Source organism: Apium graveolens, chromosome 9 (genome assembly GCF_009905375.1).
Source record: "Apium graveolens cultivar Ventura chromosome 9, ASM990537v1, whole genome shotgun sequence".
In the NCBI taxonomy this organism is placed as follows: domain Eukaryota; kingdom Viridiplantae; phylum Streptophyta; class Magnoliopsida; order Apiales; family Apiaceae; genus Apium; species Apium graveolens.
In genome coordinates this window covers 86,544,436-86,572,427 of record NC_133655.1, presented here as the reverse complement: position 1 = coordinate 86,572,427, position 27,992 = coordinate 86,544,436, and positions in this window count along the sequence as shown.

The following is a 27,992-nucleotide window of genomic DNA, read 5'->3' as shown; positions in this document are numbered from 1 at the left end:
CTTTCTGCTCAGTTCTTGAATCCGAATCCTCAAAATCTAACTTCTCCGGAGTATCAAGAACTTCGTCTTTCTCCTCAGCTGTATCTAAGGTCCTCTTGCGAGCACGAGAACGAGTTTGCATAAACGCTTGCTAAAGTACCTGAAACACAACCGAAAAGAGTAATTAACTACTACGTCCTAATCACTGAGTCCAAATGACCAATGATGGTAAGTACATAAACTAAATAAATACGCCGAGTCCCCGGCAGCGGCGCCAAAAACTTGTTAGGGCAAAATCACGCACTAATATTCACGCAAGTATACGCATTCGCAAGTAATATAGAATACTTTCTTGTTCGTTCCCTCAGAGACTCAGACTAATTTATTGTCTAATTTAACTCACGCACCAATGTATGACTACTTCTCAATGTTAAGATAATAACACCTAAAATTGTTGATTAAATATTAACTATAATTAACTACTTAATTAACCACTTAACTAACACTTCAATTTATCAATAATAAAACACTCATGAGATCACAACTTCATTATTACTTCCTTCTATAGCCACAGTTATTACCTTTAGCATGTGACAGTGATGATATTAATCGAATAACACGAAACTGATAAAAGCCAACTTTCATTGTACTAATACCATTCTACCAAACATCCACAATTAAGATAGAAGTTGAATAGTCATCAATTATGTTGAGTTCCTATATGTCTACAGAAATTGACAACACAACAATTTAAGCACAAGTTATCCCTTTTTGATTACATAGGGCAAATAAAACTGTTAGAGTTACCCACTAATCATGCACAACGTACATGAACCTATGCTAGCATGGCAAGTTTTAAATCTCAAGATCCACCATCGCTTCACAAGAGATTAACACCCTATCTTATATGTTCGCGACGCACATAAGACGAATACGCACAACCAATACTAGATATCATGCAATCATCACATACTAAAGTATTAAACAATTAACTAAAGAATTTCATAATAAATCCGTTGTAACCTCATGATCACGATTAGCCCATAATAGAACTTATTGCCATCATGGGTTCATATGAAATCATGATAAACAAACACAAGAAAATAATAACTAAACTGATTATATTAAAACAGAGTACGTCACAAGAGTAAATAAGTCAAAGCAAGAAAACTAGCATCCAACGTTACAACGAAACAAGAATCACAAGAATATATGCTTCCTCTTCGTTGCTGTGTGCTAAATCGGTCTTCTTCCTTATCTCCTTCGCTTCTTGCGCAAAACACAATCTAAAACATAATCTCCTCTTAATACTCTATGAAAACGTCTCAAATATACCTATATAATAGTCCCATAAAACTCAGATTACATAGAAGTTGGAAGCCAAACAGAAGTAGAAGTCCAAAATAATATATCTTTTTCCCCGACCCTGCGCGGCCGCTCAGCATTTCTGCGCGGGCGCGCAAGGCTGCTGCGCGGCCGCTCAGCATTGCTGCGCGGGCGCGCAGGACCCTTCTGGAAAAATTCCATGTTTGCTTCGTTTCTTCGCCGTAATCTGCCCGTTCTTTTCCTCTCGCAATGGTGAACAAATGCCAAGGCTTATTCTTGATGATTCCTCCTCCGAAATGCAACTAATACCCTAAAATGCATAAACACTAGAAAAACGCATCAAATACACAAAATACTTGATTTCAAGACACCAATTTAAGCCATTTTAAGACGTTCTAAGTGGTATAAAATGCCACTTATCAAAGTAGAACAGTGAAACTATGACAAAACACAATACATGTAATAGTCTCCCACACATCATTTTCTGTTAAGATACGACACAACCCGGACATTAAATTTTTTGATTATTTTTTTCCAGCACTACGAAGGGTATTTAATATCATCCGTACGGTTGGATCGTCGAAAACATCATTTGAAAAAAATTGCACAGTGATACTATGACGAAACACGATACATGTAATAGTCTCTCACACATCATTTTCTGTTAAGATATCACACAACCCGAATATTAAATATTTTGATTAATTTTCTAAGCACTACGAAAGGTATATAATATCATCCGTACAGTTCAATCATCGAAAACTTCAATTAAAAAAATAGAACAGTGGAACAATGACGAAACACAATACATGTAATAATCTCCCACATCAATTTCTATAAAGATATGACACAACCTGGACATTAATTTTTTTGATTATTTTTTCCTAGCACTACAAAGGGTATTTAATATCATCCGTAAGGTTGGATCTTTGAAAACATCATTTGAAAAAATCAAACAGTGAAACTATGACGGGACACAATACATGTAATAGTCTCCCACACATCATTTTCTGTTAAGATGCGACACAACCCGGACATTAATTTTTTTGATTATTTTTTCCCAGTACTACGAAGGGTATTTAATATCATCCATACAGTTGGATCGTCAAAAACGTCATTTGAAAAAATCAAACAGTAAAACTATGACGAAACACAATACATGTAATAGTCTCCCACGTCGATTTCTATAAAGATATGATACAACCCGGACATTAAATTTTTTGATTATTTTTTCCCAGCACTACGAAGGGTATTTAATATCATCCGTATGGTTGGATCTTTGAAAACATCATTTGAAAAAATCAAACAGTGAAACTATGACGGGACACAATACAGGTAATAGTCTCCAACACATCATTTTCTGTTAAGATGCGACACAACCCGGACATTAATTTTTTTGATTATTTTTTCCCAGTACTACGAAGGGTATTTAACATCATCCATATAGTTGGATCGTCAAAAACGTCATTTGAAAAAATCAAACAGTAAAACTATGATGAAACATAGTACGGGTAATAGTCTCCCACACATCATTTTCTGTTAAGATACGACACAAACAGGACATTAAATTTTTTGATTTTTTTCCCAACACTACGAAGGGTATTTAATATCATCCGTAAGGTTAGATCGTCGAAAACGTCATTTTAAAAAATTGAACAGTGAAACTATGACGAAACACAATATAGGTAATAATTTTCCACACATCATTTTCTGTTAAGATACGACACATCCCGGATATTAAATTTTTTGATTATTTTTTTCCAGCACTATGAAGGGTATTTAATATCATTCGTACGGTTGGATCGTCGAAAACGTCATTTGAAAAAATCCAAAAATGAAACTATGAAGGAACACAATACATGTAATGGTCTCCCACATCGTTTTCTGTTAAGATAGGACACAACCCGAACATTAAATTTTTTGATTATTTTTCCCAGCACTACGAAGGGTATTTAATATCATCTGTATGGTTGGATCGTCAAAAACGTCATTTGAAAAAATCGAACAGTGAAACAATGACGGAACACAATACATGTAATAGTCTCTCACACATCATTTTCTGTTAAGATATGACACAACCCGAATATTAATTTTTTTGATTATTTATTCCCATTACTATGAAGGGTATTTAATATCATCTGTATGGTTGGATCGTCGAAAACGTCATTTGAAAAAGTAGAACAATGAAACTATGACAGAACACAATATATGTAATAGTCTCCCACACATCATTTTCTGTTAAGATACGACACAACCCGGATATTAAATTTTTTGATTATTTTTTTCCAGCACTAAGAAGGGTATTTAATATCATCCATATGGTTGGATCGTCGAAAACATCATTTGAAAAAACAGTATAGTGAAACTATGACGGAACACAATAAAGGTAATAGTCTCCCACACATCATTTCCTGTTAAGATACGACACAACCTGGATATTAAATTTTTTGATTATTTTTTCCCAGCACTACGAAGGGTATTTAATATCATCCATATGGTTGGATTGTCGAAAACGTAATTTGAAAAAATCGAACAGTGAAACTATGACGAAACACAACACATGTAATAGTCTCCCACATCGTTTTCTGTTAAGATATGACACAACCCGGACATTAATTTTTTTGATTATGTTTTCCAGCACTACGAAATGTATTACCTTAGAGTGCTAAAACATAAATATAATAACTTTGAAGATTAAATATTAATTTAAATTCATTTTACAATAATTTAATGTGATACAGAAAATTAATAAATGATATACATGATGATATTCTAAATTTTATACATATGAAATTTTAAAAAAATTTAAATCAGGAATGTTAGGAATATGTTGTGTAGTTGATGATAAGCTAAACAAAACACCTTAGTAGATTTAACTTAATGAATTTTGTAGCACCCGACAGATGATCAATTATAGTCCCGACGGATGATTCAATATAGTCCGGACGGATGACTAATTGATATCCACCGGGTGAGTAGCTTATGTAACAATAAGTACTGTAGCACATTTCTGCAAACAACTTTGTATAGATTCTGTAGTAGCTTATGAATTATGTGGACTTCTAGTAGATGTGCTGAATAGGTTGATTAAATGTGAATATAAGATGTCTTGTAATTCTGTACAAATGAAATGGAGTCAAGTGATAAATGGCTACCTGGCGGATGATCAACAAAGCTACCCGACAGATGCTCAACAAGGCTACCCGACGGATAACAAGCATGTACCCGACGGATGATCAATTCAAATATCTGTTGACAGTGACACCACATTCACATGCGTCGAGTGTTTGCAAAAAGGAATGTGGCAACCAGTTTGGCAGGGTTTTGAGAACAAAGAAGCATTACCATTTTCATGCTATTATGAAGATATTCAAAAATGCTGGAATAGAATAGTGAAGCAGCATAGAGTTAGACTTGATAGGCTTTGTTTTATTATCTTGTCTTATTATCATGTAAACTTGGTGATATATAAACCAAGTGTAGCTAGTAGAACAAACGAACTAAGCTAACACATTTTCAGCAGAGAAACATTTGTAAGCTGTATTCTGTAGAATTTCTCTGTAGTTTGTTTGTTCACTTGTAAAGCAGTTGTGAGTTATTCAAGCTTCACAGGGTTCTCTTGATATATATATATATGGTGGATACATTCAAATTCCACCAAAAAGTTTTAAAGACTTATGTTTTTATTACTTGTGTTTTGATTTATATAATTCTTTCATTCCGCACTTTGCAAATCAAACACTCATATATTATTAAGTTATAACAGTTTCAAAAATCTCAAAAAGTAGCCAGAATTACATTCAACCCCCCTTCTGTAATTCTTGTTGTATTGTTAGGTAATAACAAAGAATTTTTGAAGTAATAAAATTAGAAAAAAATTAAATAAAATTTTAAAACTAATAAAAATTAAAAATAGTACGAATTCCCCTAGTTTTGATATGAGCACTATTACATAAATTTTAAATTTAGAAAATGTTAAAAAAAATATAAATATATGAATTATAAAAGTAATAAAATACATATAAGTAATTGTAAGTAATTGACTATTTTAAAACTTTTATTTAGAATTTGTTTATTAAACTAATTAAATATAACATATAAATATACGCGAATTATTGGACTAATTGAACTGGCCAAATATTGAGTTCAAAGCGGTAAAATTTGGGCTAACAGCCGCCCAAATTTTCACTAACATACTCACCTACTCTCTCTTTCTTTCCACCACTCATCAAGTCTTTATCTCCTCCCCGTCTCTCCCTTCCCTCTCTTTCTCTCCACCACTTTATAAATACTCACCTACTCTCTCTTTCTCTCCACCACTTTATTTATCTCTCTCCAATTAGGGATTTGCAGTTCCAATTAAGGCACAATTTAATTGGGGTTTGGGCATCGACTCTTCAATCAGGACTTTGCTGAGGAATGAATGATTTGTTGATGGTTGGATTTGGCCTCTCTTATGCTCACTTTCAGTGATTTGATTTTCTCTAAAGCTTTCGACAAAGGTTTACTTATCTTTGTTTCGTTATTAGAATTTTATTATTTAATTATTTAATATAATGTTTGTTAGTTGTCTTAGTTAAATTTAATATTGATTTATTTGTTTGTTAGTAGTCCCTGATTGAACTTGTTGTGTTTAAAATCACATGGACTATTACTTGTATAAATCTTCCATATGACTATAAGCCTTTATCTAATACTCACACACATGCTATTTTTTTATGGGAATTGTCAATTACATATAAATAAATATTCACATGCACATGGTGTACCTGAATCATAGACCAATTGCTACAAGCCAATGGAATGCTGTTATATGGACGATGGTGTAACCCTAATGAAAATACAACTGTGCTATATCTAGCTATGTACTCAGGATTATGTGTGAAAATGGAAAGGTTGATCAAGATATAGCTCCTGATTCCTATTGTGGGCCTGGAAGGTAAGGAAGAGCTAATAATTATAAACATAGGCGCATTCGGTTCCTTGAAAGAAATTCTTCCTCTTGAGTCTTTCAGTTCATTTGGCTGACTGGTCATCTGATGAATTGATATGTCGAAAATGATGTGTTTACATGTTTAAAAATTCTTTATTAAAGAATGATTATAAATTAATTTTTCATCTAGACTTTAAGCTCTATTTTTTAAGTTATTACAAGTAGTGTTTTCTTTTCTTCGTATAATCAAAACACTTAAAAGATTCATTTGTTTGTAGCCGAAGGGAAACATTTTATTGATGTTTTTATTTTTTTCTTTTCTTCTCAAAAAGCCGTGGCTTACTATATTGCCTTTTAAATTAATTTTTTTACTATTATCTTGAATGTTTATTATTATCTTGAATGTTGGGAAGTAGTTAAGTTTTGCCATCAGGATCTATTTGGCACGTCTGCACTATATAGTTCAATAAGCTTGACGTGCATTTAACTTTGTTGTATTGAATCTTGGATCTATAAACGAAGATGGAATCTTTGTAGTATACTCGGAATTGAAACAACAAAAATATTACTTTAAATTGACATAGGATCTGTAAATTTGTAATTGCTTAAATTTATTTTGTCAATCACTCTTCTTTCTCCATTATGTAGGAAGTTCATGGGCATTTGCAACAGTAGGTGCAGCTGAAGGGATAAATTACATAGCAATAGGTGAGCTCATTCGGCAATATGATTTGAAATTAAAATCCTTACCACTTGTTTTGGAATCCAAATCCTTTAGAATGTCTTTTATTTTACACAAGCGATATGTTTTTGTTTTGTTTAAATTCTTTACACTAGAGAGATCATATATTGTATACAGTTTAGACTTAAAAACTTAACTTTAAAGGTCATATACCCAGAAGGTCATCATGAGAGGCAGTGCATCGAAGAGAAGCAAGGTATAAAATCACAACACTCAAACATTGTATATAAATACTTATTACAGAATATACGATCACTTCTTCTACTTGCGAAAAATCTGATTTTGTTATGCTAGTAGTTATTAAGGACAACCAGTAGTAGTTATCGATCTAGTGGTCTTTGATTTAATTGATTTTGACTAAGGCCAGCAAGGAGAGTGAAAAGATGAGAAAAAATCTCACATTGCATCAGGCGTAAGATGCTACATCATTCGAATAAAACTTCCTGTGATGTGAAATATTCTTTTAATACAATTAAATAGGATCTTTCACATCACCAGGGTCTAGAAGTTTTATCCGAATGAAGTAGCATTTTATGTTTGATGCATTGTTAGATTTTTTTCCCTAATGCTCTTGGAAGATCAACCTCGACGAGTCCGACAATTCGACAAAAGTAGAAGTAGAGCCTGACAAGTCGATAGAAGCTATCAAGTGGTCTATTGATGTCAAATGTGACCGGTTAGTACTCTTTTACAATACTCAACTTTAATCCTGCACATTTTGCTCAGTAATTCACATGTTCATCCTATTTACAGTTTTTTATTTACATGCTTGTTCTGGTCATTGGCAATGTAAGTTTTAGTTGGAGCAGTTGTATCAGAGTATATGAGTCCAAATATGCCTGATATTTATTCTCAAATGTTTGATTAAATAAAAAGAAAAATAGAAGATGGTTCGGTGCGGTGGTTGTCAGATTTAATAAATGCTTCATAAATTCATGATTTGTAGAGATATCGAGAAAAGATTGTAATAATCGGATTGTTGACACATGGTTATCGATGCCTACTTACGGTCTACCTATAAAAGTAACAGATCTTAACTGCTGGAAATAATACTGAAACCTATCTTTAGAGATGTCATTTACATTATCCTTATAAGGAGTTCAAACGTCAAAGTTATTAATTTGCATTGAAAAACCTGTACGTTTTTTGGTCTAAGCTTCTTCACTTGTAATCTGTAAGAGTGTTCCTTTTTCAATTTTCAAGATTTTGTGTTGAACATGGGCGTACTAATAATGTGGATTAATTAATAATGAGGTGCATGATATTTCTGGTCGTTTCATTTTTTTATTTCGTTAAAAACATCACGTATTTTAGTAAAATTTTGATTTTTAAGTTTCTAGAATGAGGACAGACTCACAGTTTGCTTATTCTAGAGGGTAAACCCAAATATACTTGAGTACTACTAACAAAAAAGATTAATCTACCTTACATGGTCTATCTCTTCTTTATCTGCCATCTCTCTATGCTGCTATACCAATTCCACTAGAAACAAAGGGCTACAAAGCGCAATATACCAGTAACAACCACCTCAACGAATGTCATCAAGAATTATGGCTGAGGAGATAGACCGACAGTTGCTGTAGACAACATGACTCCTTCAAAGTTGCAGGGTACAATAAATTTTCCAGATTTTATGCCACTTAAAGCTTTTCGTGCAACTTCCTCAACTTTCATTGAACCATACAAAGCTGCTATTATACTTGTTTATGCAGAATTTTTAGAATATTGTTTAAGTTGAGAATATTGTGGTTGTTGGGTGGCTTGGTTTTTATGGATGTTTTACTGAATTTGGGGTTTCTTAAATATCAACAACATATTTTCAATTTTTTATTTGTCAAAGTATTACATTAGCTTCATAAATTGTTACCAAAGGCAATGTAAATGTTTCAGTAGCTTACTTACAAATGTTACATTAGGTACTAAAGTGTTACAATAACCACTAAAAAAATTCCATTAAAATGGGTCCTACAGGCCATGTCACCACTGTGGGACCCACAGGCCACGTCATCACTACGGGACCCACATGCCACGTCACCACTGTGGGAACCACATGCCACGTCGTTTAATGATATTTTCATAATTAATCATTAATTATTTAATAATTAATAATTAATTATTTAATAATTAATAATTAATTATTAATGATATTTTTATAATTAATAATTAATTGTTTAATAATTAATAATTAATTATCAAATAATTAATTATTAATTAATTATTAATTAATATCTATTAATTAATTAAATATTTTAAGTGAGGCCCACACGGGGACCCACTTGAGGAGCCTATTAAGCGGACCCCACACGTTGGGCCCCCTGAATAATTAATTATTAATTAATTAAATAATTAAGTGGGACCCATATTGGGAACCCACTTGAGGAGCCTATTATGTGGGCCCCATAATTATTATTAATTATTTATTTATTTACTTTATTAATTAATTATTATTTAATTAATTAAAGTGGGCCCCATTTATGGGAGCCCAAGAGTGGGGGTCCCTTACGGGGCTCACACGTTAATTTAATATTAAATAATTAAATAAATAGATAATTGCAAATGTAACAGTGTATCAGCAATTGTAACACCTTTGTGGGCCCGAGGTGTGGGTCCCCCTACATGGCCCATCAAAATTAAAATAATAAAAAAAGTAAATAAGCTATTGTAACAGGTGGATGTAGTGTTACACCTTTGCAACACCAGCATATCTATTATAATACTAACTTTCGACTATTGTAATAGTAAATGATTAATGTTGCATTATGTCAAAATCTCCCTGGCTATTGTAACACATGCTTTCAAAAAGCATTTCAATAGGCTATCTATGTTGTAGTGTTAGTTATAGAGATCAATTAGAGGATGAAAGAATCAAGAATGAAAACTCTGAGTTAAGAAAAGGAATGATCACCTAGAAATTGAGTTACTTCCCATGCTAGAAATTCAAACAGAAAGAGATAATGTTGTTTATGTTAAAGAAAAACTGTTAGAAAATCATGCTTATCTAGAAAAGGGGTTAGCTAAAGAAAGAGAGGTTATTAAGCTTTGGACTAACTCGGGAAAAAATAACTCTAGAAATATTAGAGAATGGCTGTTGGGGATCAGGATTAGGGTATGCCAATAGATCTAATTTTGATAAGAAAAATGGAAAAGAAACTGAGAAGGTTAAACCAACGAATACTGATCATAAGGTTACACTGAACAAGGTTCAGCTGAATCTCATTAAGTTTAATTCAAGTGCTGATATTGTTAAGTCAATTCATGAGGCAGGTTCAACCTCAACACCTAAATCAAACTTAAATACTGATAAGAGTGAACAAGTTCACACATGATCATTAAATATTGGTTTTGTTAACATATATAATGATATTATATTATTGGATAGTTTTATTATTATAATAATTATCTTGTTAGGATATTTTTTTTATTATGTATGGTTGTTGGCTATATAAGCCCATTTTCTTTTGTGATCAAGAACAAGTCTTATTATAAGAAAACCTCACTTTTCTCTCTTTCCTCTATAATTTATCATGGTATCAAGAGCTATGGTTAGATCCGGGATAGGTTGATGAAGAATTATATCGGGTTGAGTTTCACATGTTGGGTTTAAAATATGTGATATGATTATTTTTTCTTCTTGTATTCTTCTTATTCCAATCGACTATTTTTGTCTTTTTCTCAGATGATTTTGAGTTTTAATCATGACTGTTTTTATCTTCGATTTGGTTGGATTTTTCATGGGTAACAAAATTGATATTGGTTGAAGTTCTTTTTTTTTCTGCTGGTTTTGGTTGGGACTCTCATACAACTTTTCTGGTGGTTTGGGTTGGAACTCTCTTATAATTTTTTCTGCTGATTTTGGTTGGGACTATAATACACTCTCTCGGTCTCGCTTCAATGATATTGACTCCTTAATAAAAATAATTCTTTCTTTCCCTCTCATCTTCATGTCCTTTTCGCGTGTTGATGATGGGGGTAGCCCTAGGCACATCTGTATACTTCTCCGCCTTTTATTTATTTATCCAGTGCTCTAGGCATATTGGCCCTTCAGGGGATTGATGTAGATTATTTGGTGCTCTAGGCATATTGGTTTTGTTTATTTGGTGTTTTAGGTACATTGGCCCTTCGCGGGATTTGATTAGATTCAGATACAATCTGAACTGTGATATAGTTTTTATTTGGTTGAGGATTGGATACAGTTTGTTGACTTGGATTCGGTGATTTGGAATTTGTATTGGGTTGATTATGGAGTTTGGTTTTAGATTTGGATTCAGTTTCGCATGCAGTTTTGGTATTGTTTTCGATGGTTGCAGATGTGTTACTTTGGGGATTTAATTGTTTTGTTTTCTCTTGGGTTGCTGCGTCTTTGGACGATTTCTCTTTTGTTCCTGTGTTCTCTTTTGTTGTTGCGTATTTGGATTCTTTTGGAAGTTTTTGGTTTGTTTGGATTTGTTTTGGATTTGTTTGGATGCTCTTGAATTTAGTGTTGCAGTTTTGGATTTGTTTGGTTACGTGGCTCCAACTCTTGGTTGGCAAACTCCCGATTCAACATCGTGAGTTTGAGGGGGGATATTAACATATATAATGATATTATATTATTGGATAGTTTTATTATTATAATAGTTTCCTTGTTAGGATATTTTCCTTTATTATGTTTGGTTGTTGGCTATATAAGCCCATTTTCTATTGTAATCAAGAACAAGTCTTATTATAATAAAACCTCACTTTTCTCTCTTTCCTCTATAATTTATCAGGTTTAGTGACTTAGAAATAGCTTAAGCAAAAGCTGAATGATTTGCACATGAAAAACAGGGAGAAAAAGCCTAGGAAAACATGAATGGTAAAGTAGGTCTTAATGAAAATGGTACTTAAAAAATTATTCCCGATGCACCTAAAGTGACATGCTTGAACTGTGGTAGTACTAATCATCTTGCTAATTCTTGGTGGAAGAATAAAGAGATAAATAATGTTCCTCCCGAATCAGAATTTAGGAATAGAACAACTAGATATAAACCACAGAGTCCTTGTTTTCATTATGGTAGTGTGCAACACTCTATTTATACATATAAAGAGCATCACAGTTTATATTATGATCAGTATGAAATGAAACCCTCTTTAAATAAAGCAAAAACTATTTCTGCATGTGTAAATACTGATAGTAAGAATGTTAACATAAACTCTGATATGTAGTCTTCTGCTGCATATGTTAACAAACTTAAAAAGGACAAAGGATCCAAGTAAGTATGGGTCCTTAAAAACACTAACTGATTTAAAAACTAATTGCAGGGTAACAGGATAAATTCTCTAGTATTGGACAGTGGATGCTCAGGACACATGACTGTTATAAGTCCCTGCTATCAGAGTTTAAGGAGAAGGTTGGCCCAAGTATTTCTTATGGAGATGGCAACTTAGGAAAAATCTTGTGATATGGAAAAATTAAACTTAGGAATGTCATCATTGAAGATGTAGCTCTGGTTGCAGGACTCAAACATAATTTGATTAGCCTGAGTCAGATTTATGACAGAGGTTATCATGTGAATTTTTATGAGGAACATTGTGAAATTGTCAGTAGGTCTGATATCATGATTGCAATGACTAGTGTAAAACATGGTAGCTTATATGAATCCAGGGTCTCCACAAATACTGATGGATCAGAAGTTTGTCTACTTAGTAGAGCATTTGTGGAAGACATCCGGAACTGGCATAAAGACTTTCTGATCTTAATTTCAACAAAATCAATGAGCTTGTGAAGAAAGATCTTGTAAGAGGATTGCCCAATGCAGTATTTACTCCTATCGGCTTATGTGACTCATTCCAGAAAGCCAAGCAACGAAAAACATCTTTCAAGATTAAGACTGAATCCTCTATTCTTGAACTATGCCATCTTCTTCACATTGATCTCTTTGGTCCATTTAATGTAATATCAATTTCCAAGAAGAGGTATGTACTTGTAATTGTTGATGAATAAACAAGATACAAATAGGTGTATTTTCTTCACATCAAGGATGAATCTCCATCCATTATTCTTGATCATGTGAGAGAACTGGAAAAAGTATCAACATACAAAGTGAAGATCATTAGAAGTGATAATGGAACTGAATTCAAGAACAATACTATGGAAGAGTTCTGCAAATAGAAGGGGATAAAACAAGAATTTTCTGCCCCTGGAACTCCACAACAAAATAGAGTTGTTGTAAGAAAGAATAGAACTCTCATAGAAGCTGCAAGAACCATGCTAGAGGAAGCAAGATTTCCTACCTACTTCTGGGCTGAGGCTGTGCAAACTGCTTGCTTCACACAAAATGCAACATTGATCAACAAGCATAGAAAAACACCATTTGAGATGGTAAAGGGAAATAAGCCAAATTTGAAGTATTTTCACATTTTTGGCTGCAAGTGTTTTGTTCTCAACACTCATCCAGAATAGCTTACCAAATTTGATCTAAAAGATGATGAAGGCATTTTTGTTGGATATCCACTATCAACAAAAGCTTTCAGATTGTATAATTTGAGAACAAGGACAGTAATAGAATTAATACATGTATCTTTTGATAACAAGAAAATTACAGGTCTAGAAGATGCAAATGACCATGATGAGTTGAGATTTGTAAATAAAGTACCATATGCTGAATAGCTAAATTCTGATATACTAACAAATCCCGATCCAGCAAATCCTGACACAGTAGATCCTGATATCACTCTAAACTCTGATGATCCACATGTCAGTGGAAATTCTGCAAATACTGAAGCACATGTTGAGGGGGAGCAACATGATTCACATCAAGAGTCTTCTACAGAGTGAATCAACTCGAGGAACATCAGTAAATAATTCGTCAGACTCTGATTCCTCAAATAAGGGAGTATTAGGAAATGATAATGGTACAAGTCAAAGAGACACTAGAGAGTTCATGGATGAAGGGGGAGGTTCTGCTTCAAGGAGTCAACTCCTATCTGCAAGAAAATGGTCTAAGTCACACACACACCTGACTTGATCATTGGAAATCCTGATAGTGGTGTAAGAACTAGGAAAGCCACTCAAAATGAATGTCTCTACCATTCTTTTCTATCTCAAACTGAACCAAAAAAAAGTAGAAGAATCTCTTCAGGATGCTGACTATGTTACAACAATGCAAGATGAACTTAATAAATTTGAAAGGAACAAAGTCTGGACTCTTATGCTAGGACCAAAGAACAGATCAGTTGTTGGTACAAAGTGGGTGTTCTAAAACAAAACCGATAGTGAGGGCATCATTACAAGAAATAAAGTAAGACTGGTTGCAAAGGTCTATTCACAACAAGAAGGCATTAATTATAATGAAACTTTTACTCCAGTTGCAAGGATTGAGGAAATTAGAATTTTCCTAGCCTATGCTGCTCACATAAAGTTAAAGTGTTCTAAATGGATGTGAAGAGTGCATTTCTAAATGGTGAACTTGAAGAGGAAGTTTATGTTGAACAACCACAAGGGTTCAATGATCCAAAATATCATGATCATATCTATAAACTGGATAAAGCATTCTATGGACTAAAATAAGCTCCAAGGGCCTGGTATGAAACACTTGCTCTATTTCTGTTTGAAAGTGGTTTGAAAAGAGGTAAAATTGACAAAACCTTGTTTTACAAATACCATGGTAAGGACTGTTGTTAGTACAAATATATTTTGATAATATCACTTTTGGTTTTACTAATGATAAACTCTATGAGAGGTTTGCAAAGCTAATGCAATCAAGATATCAAATGAGTATAATGGGAGAATTGAGTTATTTGCTGGGTTTATAAGTAAAACAGGCTGATGAAGGAATCTTCATAAATCAATCCAAATACACCAGGAATTTGCTCAAAAGATTTGGAATGCAAGACAGTTCAACTGTAAAAACTCCAATGACAATTACAACCAAGTTAGATTTAAATACTGGTTCATTTGTAGATATAACTAACTATAGAGGTATGATTGGCTCACTCCTATACTTGACTGTTAGAAGACCTGATATCATGTATGCTACCTGTCTCTGTGCAAGGTTCCAAGCTGATCCAAGGGAACCACATTTATTAGATATAAAAAGAATTTTTAAATATCTCAAAGGCACCATAAATCTTGGATTATGGTATCCTAGAGATTCATACTTTAAGCTAATTGGATATTTAGATGCTGATTTCGCAGGATGTAAAATAGACAGGAAAAGTACTTCTGGAAGCTGCCAATTTCTTGATGGAAGATTGGTTTCTTGCTTTAGCAAGAAACAAAAGTAAATTTCCACATCAACTGCAAAATCTGAATAAATTGTTGCAGGAAGCTGTTGTGCTCAAATTCTATGGATGAAGAATCAGATACTGGATTTTGGGTTAGAGTATTATGCAATTCCTATATATTGTAATAATTAAAGTGCTATTGCAATTGCAAAATATCCAGTACAACATTTAATGACTAAACATATCAATATTAGGTACCATTTCATAAGGGAGCATGTGATGGAAGGTATAGTGGAATTGATCTTTGTTCCAACAGATCAGCAATTAGCAGATATATTTACCAAGCCTCTTTGTGAAGCTACCTTTACAAGATTGGTGAATGAACTTGGAATCATATCAGGACATTTCTCAAACTCTGATAATTTGGAATAACTACTGATAATTAGATTATGGTGTCTTCTTATTAAGTATCAGTATTTGTTAAATACTGATTATAGTATTAAACTCTGATGCCATAAAAGCATGTAATTGGCTTCCATTAATCCCAGCCAACAGTTAAATGTTAAGCTCTGATATTGGTCAAACTTGTATTGAATGATAAATCATGATAGTAGTTGATTAAATACTGATATGGTCAAACTCTGATTGACCATTATATTCTGATGATAATTTTTTATTTTATGTAAATATTATTTTAATCAGTAGTTTAATTACAATGGTGAAGTAATATGCAAGTGGGAAATTATGCATGATTAAAGTTGTTTACTGATGGCGTGAGGATATGTGAAATCTTTTGAGTATACACAAAACATTATTCGGGGAAACTGTGCGCGCAGTAACTACTTTTAATACACGTTTACATGATTGTTTTTACAGGCAATAACAGGCTGCCACGTGTCCCACTAAACTGAGTTTCTAAGTTAGTGGAGTAATTTGTTAAAAAAAATCAATTTTTGATTTTAAATTAACACTTTACCAAATCACTATTATCTTCTTCTCTGCTAATTCTCACTCTCTCTCACCCGTAAACTCTGAAACCCTAATTTCTTCTCAAAAAATTTTCTTGCAAATTCACCATGACTACTTATGGTGGTGCCAAGTTTGTTACTAACAATTACTCCCCCATACTAAATAACATTAGTGTGAATATTGATTTTCACATCTTTCAGGACTTTTTAAGATCCAATGAGATTGGGTTTGCTCTCACAGCTCCACCCACAATCTCAGGAGAGCAGGTACTAGACATCTGGAAGACTGGTGTTTATGATGGTAGAGGTGTTAATGGGATACCAAATCTTGTGTTTGAGTTTGATAATAAGACAAAGATTGTAACTCCTCAGACTGTCAAGGATGCATTACAGTTGCCTAGTCATGACTTCTACTCTGCTTTTATGGGAGATGCTGAAATGAGGAGGTTTTCAATGAGATAGGTTATGACAATGATTTGAAGAAACTTGGAAGTTGAAGAGGAATGGGCTCAGTTGGGAATATAATTTCTTCTTTGCATCACAAAGGCCTTCAACAACAAATCTTCCAACTTTGATGGTCCGCCTATCATGACACAACAAATAGGGTACTGTTAAGTGGCATTTATGTCCTCTTAGAATGCTCTATAAAGTCTTGGATTGATGTTTTGAACTCAAGTTATTTGTGTATTTGATGTGTTTCGTAGTGTTTTTGCATTTCAGGCATATAATATGGATCAAAGTGATTTAGCATTGCTTTGATCCTAAAATGGTGTTAGGAAGGTATCATGAAGGTTGCTCGTGCAAAGCTGTCAAGAACCAACAAAATAAAGAAGGCAAAATCATTTTTTCCAGAAGGTCGGCGCGCCCACGCTGTGATAGCGCGCGCCCGCGCCAGAGAAGCAGAATGTCAGCGCGCCCGCGTTGGTGAAGCGCTCGGGATCACAGAATCCTGTTTCTACTACATATTTGACATGCTGGACTTCTCTTCTGATTGGGCTGCTATATAAAAACAAATTAATGACGTTTTTTCACAACAGAGCAGAAGGAGAAGGCAACGAGAAGACCTATAGCACAAATTTAACAAAGGCGGAGAAGATCTAGTTTATTCTTGTGATTCTTTATTTTAAGTTGTAACCTTGGATGCTCGTTGTCTTATTTTGTTGAACCTAATTGTGACGGCCTCAATCCCGGGGTCAGGGGCTGATGTCACCAAAAATATAATAAACTATAACATAAACTACTAAATAAACTTTATTATATTACACGACCCCAAACCAGGAGCCGATGCAGGTTCAAGTATTATTTAGGTTACAAAACAACACTAACTTATTCAAGATCCGACATCCTAACTTATTACAGCAACTCATCAGACCTCAGGGTCTGATACAAACTACCTCAGAGGAGCCGGGACCAGAGGGGGCTGACACTCTACGCTGACCTGGTCTTCTAGACATCTGCAATAAATAAGTACAAAACAAGCTGCAAGGGTGAGCAATCAATTGCTCAACGGTACCTCTATATGAATAACCAGTAAAATATGGTATTAAAAAAACAGGACCAGACGTCAAAACTAGTTTACGAAAAATCCGTAAAACAGGTATAAATTGGATATCAAAACTAGCATGCTCTATAAAAACAATATCTGTAGTGTGCTGTGTCAAAATACCAGAGTCCAATTTTAGCACGCTATTTCCTTTCCAAAACCACTGTCCATTGCTGGACCCATAAATCATCTGTCCCATTACGGGGACCATAAACCATTTGTTTCATTACGGGAACCATTAAACAAAATCTAGATATAAAAGTGGATGAATTCTAGGGACAGCTGATCAGTCTATCCCACCAAAAATTGTTCCGGAAGTCAGTGAATAGCTAGGTCACTGTTATGTTGGACTAAGCGGCCTACCAGTGTGCGCATCCGACTTAGCCTCTTACGCAACCATGCTGGGCCGTTACCTAATAACAGGCCTCTTACGCCACTGACCATCCAATATCTGATTCGTGTTTATCCAGTTTTCAAAATCAATTATAGCTATCTCTTTTTAAATGATTACAACACACATTCTAAAAATCCTTTCTAAATTTTTAATCGTAATCCAGAGATAGGCATTTTCAGAAGTTACTTTTTCCCCAAAACATTCGATAATAAAACATAATTAAATACGGGGAATACGTAACTTAAAACGTTCTGTTCCAGTACATAATTTAAATCAACAACTGTTCATATATACTGAACTGTAAAAGATTAGTTCAGGGGTACTTTCCTTGCGAAGCTTTGTACTAACACTGGCCTGACTCTACTTGACTTCAACTACTGGGTCCTTCGACTCGAACCTACGAAATCGAAACAACCCATGTTAAATGACCGATTATGCTTGACTTATCCTCAGTAAACTAATTACCCAACGATACAATTTCTGACTCATATGCATTCGAATAATGATAATATATACGCAATAATAGTGCACGTAGAAACCAGGATTCAATTTGTATTAAACGAGATATATACACTCGATTTGTAATTAAAGGTAATTTTTAGAAAAATTTGGACAGCGACTCCTCTGTTTATAGACCTACCCGTCGAAACATCAATCGACGTCAATTCCCAACAAATCAATTCAAACTACCACATAAATAAATTTATAGTCCCAAAAATAATTTATACGAGTTATTTATTTATTTAAAATAATTAGGACTCAGAACAGGGTCATCACCGTCCACCGTGCGCTCGTAAAAGAATTTATCGCGCACGGCGGTAAAACTTATTGGTGCCCGGAAATATACGGGTGTCCGAATAAATTTCACCGATTAAAACTATCACTCACTTAAATAATAATTTAACATCACAAATTTTAGTCAATAATTCATACAGAAAAGAAAAGGGAATTTAAATTAAAAATTGTAATAACCAAGTCCAACTGCACGCACAGGGCCCAAACAGAAGCCCAACAACACAATCGAACAGCCAGGCCCAACTTAAGAGGCCCAACTGCAACAGAACCAGCCCAAACCAACAACAGGAGGAAGAACAGAGCATAGCACGGCAACGGCGCCACACGGCCACATGCGGTCATCGCCGGCACACCCTCACCGCACACACTAACACACACAACACACACTACACACACAATCACACATTAACACACACATACATGCACATACTCATACACACGTATACACATACACACATATATATAACGAACACAGCCACACTACCGCCATCACGCTGGAAATCGGCGGCAACGGCGGCAAGAAAAGAAGGGGAAACAACAGCAAAATAGGAGAAACATGAGGTAAAGCAATTACCAGGAACAAAGCGAGAAGAAATCGAAGGAAGAAGAGAACCGAGAGATTTGAGTGAAAGAGGGAGAGCAGGAGAGTGAACCGAGAGAGAGAGAGAGAGAGAAGGGCACAGGGGAAATAACAGAGAGAAAGGAAAAGAAATAAGGCACAGACACGTATCACCCACACTTCAACTATTTTACACGTGTCCCTGGCACCAATTATACATCTATTTAATTCATTTTTTGGTTAAAATAACGCACAAGCTGTCTAGCAAAAATTTACCGAAAATGACAAATTTTACACCCAAAATTCTTAAAATATCCGAGAGTTAATAAAATAAGATTTCCAAGATTTTTAAACCATTTTTAAAATGCAACTAATATCCGTTTTTCACGTTTAAGCGAAACTAGGCGTTGTAAGAATTAATCCAGAAAACTACCAAAATAATTTTAAAATTCTCATAATATTGTTAACGTAATAAAATATGAGTTTCAAAATTTTTGAAGAATCCGAGAATTAAATATGAATTTTACCATTAAACGAAATCAGAAAATCATTTAAGATTAAATAATTAACAGAATATTGATTTGTAAATTTTATAAAATACCAAAAACAATTATTGAAATTATAAAATCATAAAAGCAATTTTAGGGACAACCCAAATAATTTTTGAAAATAAGATTGCCATAAAATCACTTCTTTTTAAAAGTGAAACAAAAATAAAATGGTGCAACAGTTAACCATAAAAATAAACCACGCAATCCAACAATCACATATAAACAATAATAAGTTAGACACAGGGACCATAATTAATACAAAATTCTTTATTTAATTATTTACGCAATAATTACATATTTAAATATTACAAAAATGTACGAGTCGTTATATCTTTCCCCCCTTAAAAAGATTTTGTCCCCAGAATCTTAACTAATTAAACAAGTGAGGATATTTGCCCAACATATTTGACTCTAATTCCCAGGTAGACTCTTCTACCCTAGGGTTTCTCCAAAGTACCTTAACTATAGGGATAGATTTATTCCTAAGTACACGATCCTTACGATCTAATATCTGGATTGGCTGCTCCACATAGGACAAATCTGATTGAAGCCCAACTGGTTCATATTCGATTACTTGATTCGAATCAGGAACATATGGCTTCAACATGGATACGTGAAATACATTATGAATATGCTGCCATTATGGGGGTAGAGCTATCTCGTACGCAACTTTTCATACTCACTTCAGAACTTCGAATGGTCCTATATACCTCAGACTCAGCTTACCTTTTTGACCAAATCGAAACAACCCTTTCCAAGGTGATACTTTTAATAATACCAATGATCCTATTTCAAAGTTTATGTCCTTCCTATGTAAATCTGCATTCTTCTTCTGTCTGTCCTGAGTGGCTTCCAATCTTTTCCGAATTAATACCACTGCCTCTTTCGTCTGCTGTACTAATTCAGGTCCTAACATTTCCTTCTCCCCTACCTCATCCCAATACAGAGGTGATCTACACTTCCGTCCATATAAGGCTTCGTAGGGTGGCATTCCAATGCTGGCATGGTAGCTGTTATTATAGGAAAATTCTATCAACGGTAAATGGTCATCCCAATTTCCCTTAAAATCCAGAGCACATACTCTTAACATATCTTCAATCGTCTGAATCGTTCTCTCACTTTGGCCATCAGTTCGAGGATGATAAGCGGTGCTCATATTTAACTTAGTTCCTAAACATTCTTGAAATTTTATTAAGAACTTTGAATTGAATCTTGGATCTTGATCTGATACTATAGACACAGGTACCCCATGTTTGGTGACTATCTCATCTAGATATAACTTAACTAGCTTTTCCAAAGAATACCTTTCATTGATCGGAAGGAAATGCGCTGACTTGGTAAATCTATCAAATGATTACCCAAATAGCATCGTGATTCGATCTTGTCTTCGGCAATCCCACCATGAAATCCATTGCAATCTCTTCCCATTTCCACTGTGGAATCTCCAAAGGCTGTAACAATCCACCGGGCCTTTGATGTTCTGCTTTTACCGTCTGACATACGTGACACTTACTGACCCAATCCGTAATCTCTTTCTTCATTCTTGGCCACCAAAAGTGCTTCTTTAAATCTTGGTACATCTTTGTCCTACCTGGGTGGATAGAAAACCTAGAGTTGTGCGCTTCGTGCAATAATTCATTCTTTAATTCTGCCACATTAGGAATCCAAATGCGAGAGGAAAACCTAAACAAACCTTGGCTATCCTTTTGAGTACATAACTCTTCTCCTGTCAGAGTATTGAAGTCCTGATCCATAACTCCTTCTTGACACCTTTTGATCTTTTCCATCAACGCTGGCTGGAAAGTAATCTCATATAGCTGCTCCTGGCTTCCATTTGATACTCGAACTTCAATCTCCATCTTTTCTAAATCTCATGCTAGTTCATCCGCAATAAGAATCATATTTAATTTCTCTTTTCTACTTAAGGCTTCAGCCACCACATTGGCCTTATATGGGTGATAATTAATCAAACAATCATAGTCCTTAATCAGTTCCAACCACCTTCTTTGTCTCATGTTTAAATCTTTTTGGGTAAATATATACTTTAAACTTTTATGATCCGTATGGATATCATATTTCTCTCCGTACAAGTAATGACGCCATAACTTCAAAGCAAACACTATAGCTGCCACCTCAAGATCATGAACTGGATATTTCTGCTCATGGGGTTTTAACTACCTAGACGCATACGCGATAACCTTATCATGTTGCATTAACACACAGCCTAATCCTTTGAGAGAAATATCACTATAGATTATGAAATTCCCTGTTTCATCTGGTAATGCTAACACTGGCACTGTCACTAGCCTCTTTTTCAATTCTTGGAAACTTTCTTCACATTTCTCAGTCCAAACAAATCTCTCATTCTTCCGGGTCAGTTTGGTCAACGGGGTTGCAATCTTGGCAAAGTCCTTCACAAATCTTCGGTAATAGCATGCTAATCCAAAAAAACTTCTAATTTCTATCGAGGTTTTTGGTTGCTCCCATCTGGATACAGCTTCAATCTTCGCAGGGTCTACCTTAATACCATCCTTACCCACTATATGACCTAAAAATTGCACCTCCTCTAGCCAAAATTCACATTTTGAAAACTTAGCGTATAGTTGCTTCTCTCTCAGCCTTTGCAAAGCAATCCTTAGATGTTCGGCATGGTCGTCTTTGGTCTTTGAGTAGATGAGGATGTCATCAATAAATACAATAACAGACTTATCCAGATACTCATTATACACCCATTTCATTAAATCCATAAAAGTTGCTGGCGCGTTAGTCAATCCAAACGACATTACTAGGAACTCACAATGGCCATACCTGGTTCAAAAGGCAGTCTTCGGTATATCTTCAGGCTTGATCTTCAACTGATGATAGCCCGATCTTAAATCAATCTTCGAAAAGCAACATGCTCCCTTAAGTTGGTCAAACAAGTCATGAATCCTGGGAAGAGGGTATTATTCTTGATGGTTAGTTTATTCAATTCTCGATAGTCAATACACAATCTCATGCTTCCATCCTTCTTTTTTCACAAATAACACTGACGTGCCCCACGGGGATATACTTGGTTTAATTACCCCTTTATCCAAAAGTTCCTGAAATTGTTTAGCTAGCACATTCATCTCTACTGGGGCATACGGTAGGGGGCCTTTGAAACTGGTTCCGCTCCCGAAATTAGATCAATAGAAAACTCAATCTCCCGATCGGGTGGTGATCCTGGTAACTCGTCTGGAAACACATCTGAAAATTCACTAACTACTGGGATCTCCTCTAACCTGGGTACCTTCTTCTCAGTGTCCACAATATGGGTAAGTACGCTTCACATCCTTGTTTCAATAACTTCTTTGCTTCCAGCATCGAAAGAAATTTCTTTTCCTGCTCCTGTCCTTGATAAATTATCCTGTTATTATCTTCTGTATATAACAAAACTTTCTTTTTCTTATAATCAATATTTGCCTTATGCTGGGACAATCAATCCATTCCTAGAATCACATCAAACTCTCCTAACTAAAAGGGTATTAAATCCACTGAAAAGAAACGCCCACAAATTTCTAGTTGACACCTAGGACAAAACTGGTTTACTGAAACTTTATCTTGATTAGACACTTCTATTGTCAAGGGCTCGTTTAGATCCTCCAACATCAAATCCATATTACTTACACATTTTTTAGATATAAAAGACTTAGACGCTCCTGAGTCAAATAAAACTTTAACAGACACGGAATTTAGAGAAAGCGTACCTGCAACTACATCTGAATCCTGAGCATTATATCTATTGGTCATCTTAAAGGTTCTTGCTCTTGCTGTGCTAGTTGCTGGTCCTTGAGATTCACTACCTCCTACACTGCCTTGAGTATCCATCTTGCAGTTTCTGGAGATGTGCCTAACCTTACCACACTTAAAGCAGGTGACTCCGAAGTTTCCTGTGTTACACTCTGACGCATAATGACCCTTTTTATCACATTTAAAGCACTGGACATCCTTCCTGCACTGACCACTATGCTTTTTACCACATGACTTACAATCGACAACTGGCCTGGTTGACTGAACTGGGGCAGAGGCAACTGAGTTGACACTGGAACTCGGCTGAACCATACCTTGCCCTCTAAACCTCTTATTCCTATTCCAGCCAAACTTCCTTGGGAACTTCTGACTAGACTCCTTCCGGTCTGCATTACCTATACCATCTTCAAACCTTCTCTTCTTATCACTCCTTTCCTTGGAGGCCAACTTCTGATCACTCTCAATCACTAGGGCGGCTTGAACTACAGAGGTATACGTCTTAAGCTGTAGGGCCACCACTCTACTACAAACTTCCGGCTTCAGACCTTGCTGAAATCTTCTAGCTTTCTGAATTTCAGTGTTCACATATCCAAGGGCTAGTCGGGCCAACTCCGTAAACTTGGCCTCATACTCAGCCACACTCTTCTCTCCTTGCTTCAATTCCAAAAAGTCCACTTCCAACTGACTCTGCAAGCAATCCGAAAAATACTTTTCTAGGAACAACTCCGTAAATCTGACCCAAGAGACAGGGCCTTCTCCTTCGAATGCGCAAGCAGATTCCCACCAAAAACTCGCTTCACCTTTGAGAAAGTAACTGGAATAATCTGACTTAGAATTATCACTGACCTGAATAAGGGTGAAGGATTTCTCTATTTCTTTAAGCCAAATTCTAGCAGTAACCGGATCTACCTCACCCTTAAACTCCGGGGGTTTAACTAACTGAAAAGACCTGAAGCTAACAGTCTGGTTTGACTCTCTTGGCTGGGGTTGCTGTTGGAGCTATAGCTGTTGTTGGATTTGTTGGTGTTGATTTTGTATAAATTGCTGCTGTTGCAGGAATTGCTGTTGTTGCTGCTGGAATTGTTCTTGCTGCTGAGCTATTTTATTAGACTGTTGGCGCAACAAATCTAGTAATCCATCCATGATTGGGCCCCCTTCAGAGTTCCTGCTGAAGGAATTGGACGGGAAATTTTTCTTAGGAAGCATTATCCTAAAACACAACAAAAGGTTTTATATAAAATTTGTGCCCCCGGGTAGCAACATTTTTATGCATCAGGAGAATGCGATCATAATTAAATATTCCCTTCCCTGTTTATTTGGGGTCCATCCATGATGCATAACTAAATTTAACAAAACCAGCAACAAATAACACAATAACAATAATAGCAATAACAAAAGTACAATAAGATAAAACTAACAACAATAATATAATAAAAGAACGATAGTACAACAACAGTACAAATCCATTCAACAACTACAATACAACACTCGAAATATACCAGATACACAACAAAATTGGCTGTCATAGCAGCCCTGCCTAATATAAACTACGATACATAATAAACATATATAGGAAAAGCATCTACAGAACTCCTATAACCAACTCTGAGCTCTGTATCTCCCTGCAGCAACTCTGATCTAGCCACTGCCACTACCACCGATGGATCCTAACTCAAATACCAACCAGTTCACGAGATCCTGGTACTGAACAACTCTAAACTTGGAACTAATGAAACGGTCAATGGTCCGGGCTCTCTGTACAGCAGCCTGAGTCAAAGATGGCACCCTCTCCTGTATATCTGGTGAAGGGGCAGGGATGCCCTGCAAAGGCCCGACCGGAATCTGGTCAAGCTGTGCTGCTAACCCTGGACTCTGCTCTCTGATCAAAGACTGGTTCACCGCTCGGTGAACATGGTAAGGAATCGGGGAGGATGCCCCTGAAAGAACAGATGGAGGAATATGTGGTCTCGAGGTGGAGGAACTGGGACCACATCCTGGAGGGACATCCCTAACAGTCGACACTGACCTTCGTACCCAGTGAAGACGGGCACTAGGTCCTGACACACCTCCTGGTGCAACTGGAGGAACGGGCAGAGGAGGCATGAGAGTCTCCTCAGCTATGACATCCAAAGTCCACTCAGAATCTGAATCTGACTGATTCCCCCGAGAAGGAGAACTAGAGATCACTATGGGCCACTGCCAACCATATCAATATACAAGGAAGATACAACAAGGTTAAGGCAAGCTTATTAAATTATTAATAGATGCCAGGGTAACGCCTTCGGAACCCTCGACTGACTCTTAGGGTTGCTCCTCTAAATGAGTTGTTGACTCACACATTAAGACACACTTCCTACACCTTTCTGACTCAATCCATAACCTAAATTAGAAACTTGAACCTGTAGCTCTGATACCAACTGTGACGGCCTCAATCCTGGGGTCAAGGGCTGACGTCACCTAAAATATAATATACTACAACATAAACTACTAATTAAACTTTATTATAACACATGACCCCAAACCAGGAGCTGATGCAGGTTCAAGTATTATTTAGGTTACAAAACAACACTAACTTATTAAAGATCCGACATCCTAACTTATTCCAGCAACTCATCAGACCTCAGGGTCTAATACAAACTACCTCAGAGGAGCCAGGACCGGAGGGGGCTGACACTCTACGCTGACCTGGTCTTCTAGACATCTGCAATAAATAAGTACAAAACAAGCTGCAAGGGTGAGCAATCAATTGGTCAACAGTACCTCTATATAAATAACCAGTAAAATAGGGTATTAAAAAAATAGTATAGGAACAGATAATAAAACTAGTTTACGAAAAATCCGTAAAACAGGTATAAATTGGATAATAAAACTAGCATGCTCTATAAAAACAATATCATCTGTAGTGTGTTGTGTCAAAATACCAGAGTCCAATTTTAGCACGTTATTTTCTTTCCAAAACCACTGTCCATTGCTGGACCCATAAATCATCTGTCCCGTTACGGGGACCATAAACCAATTGTTCCGTTACGGGAACCATTAAACCAAAGTCAGATATAAAAGTGGATGAATTCTAGGGACATCTGATCAGTCTATCCCACCACAAATTGTTCCGGAACTCAGAGACTAGCTAGGTCTCTGTTATACTGGACTAAGCGGCCTACCAGTGCGCGCATCCGACTTAGCCTCTTACGCAACCATGTTGGGCCGTTACCTAATAACGGGCCTCTCACGCCACTGACCATCTAATATCTGATTCATTTTTATCCAGTTTTCAAAATCAATTACACCTATCTCTTTTTAAATGATTACATCACACATTCTAAAAATCCTTTTTAAATTTTTAATCATAATCTAGAGATAGGCATTTTCAGAAGTTACTTTTTCCCCAAAATATTCGATAATAAAATATAATTAAATACGGGGAATACGTAACTTAAAACGTTCTGTTCCAGTACATAATTTAAATCAACAACTATTCATATATACTGAACTGTAAAAGATTAGTTCATGAGTACTTGCCTTGCGAAGCTTTGTACTAACACTGGCCTGACTCTACTTGATTTCAACTATTGGGTCCTTCGACTCGAACCTACGAAATCGAAACAACCTAGGTTAAATGACCGATTATCCTTGACTTATCCTCACTAAACTAATTACCTAATGATACAATTTCCGACTCGTATGCATTCGAATAATGATAATGTATACGCAATAATAGTGCACGTAGCAACTAGGGTTCAATTCGTATTAAACGAGATATATACACTCAATTCATAATTAAAGGTAATTTTTAGAAAAATTTGGACAGCGACTCCTCTATTTATAGACCTACCCGTCGAAACATTAATCGACGTCGATTCCCAACAAATCAATTCGAACTACCACATAAATAAATTTATAGTCCCGAAAATAATTTATACGAGTTATTTTTTTATTTAAAAAATTTAGGATTCAGAACAGGGTCATCACCGTCCACCGTGCGCTTGTAAAAGAATTCATCACGCACGGCGGCAAAACTTATTGGTGCCCAAAAATATAAGGGTGTCGGAATAAATTTCACCAATTAAAACTATCGCTCGCTTAAATAATAATTTAACATCATAAATTTTAGTCAATAATTCCCTGCTGAAAAGAAAAGGGAATTAAAATTAAAAATTGTAATAACTAAGTCCAACTGCACTCACAGGGCCCAAACAGAAGCCCAACAACACAATCCAACAGCCAGGCCCAACTTAACAAGCCCAACT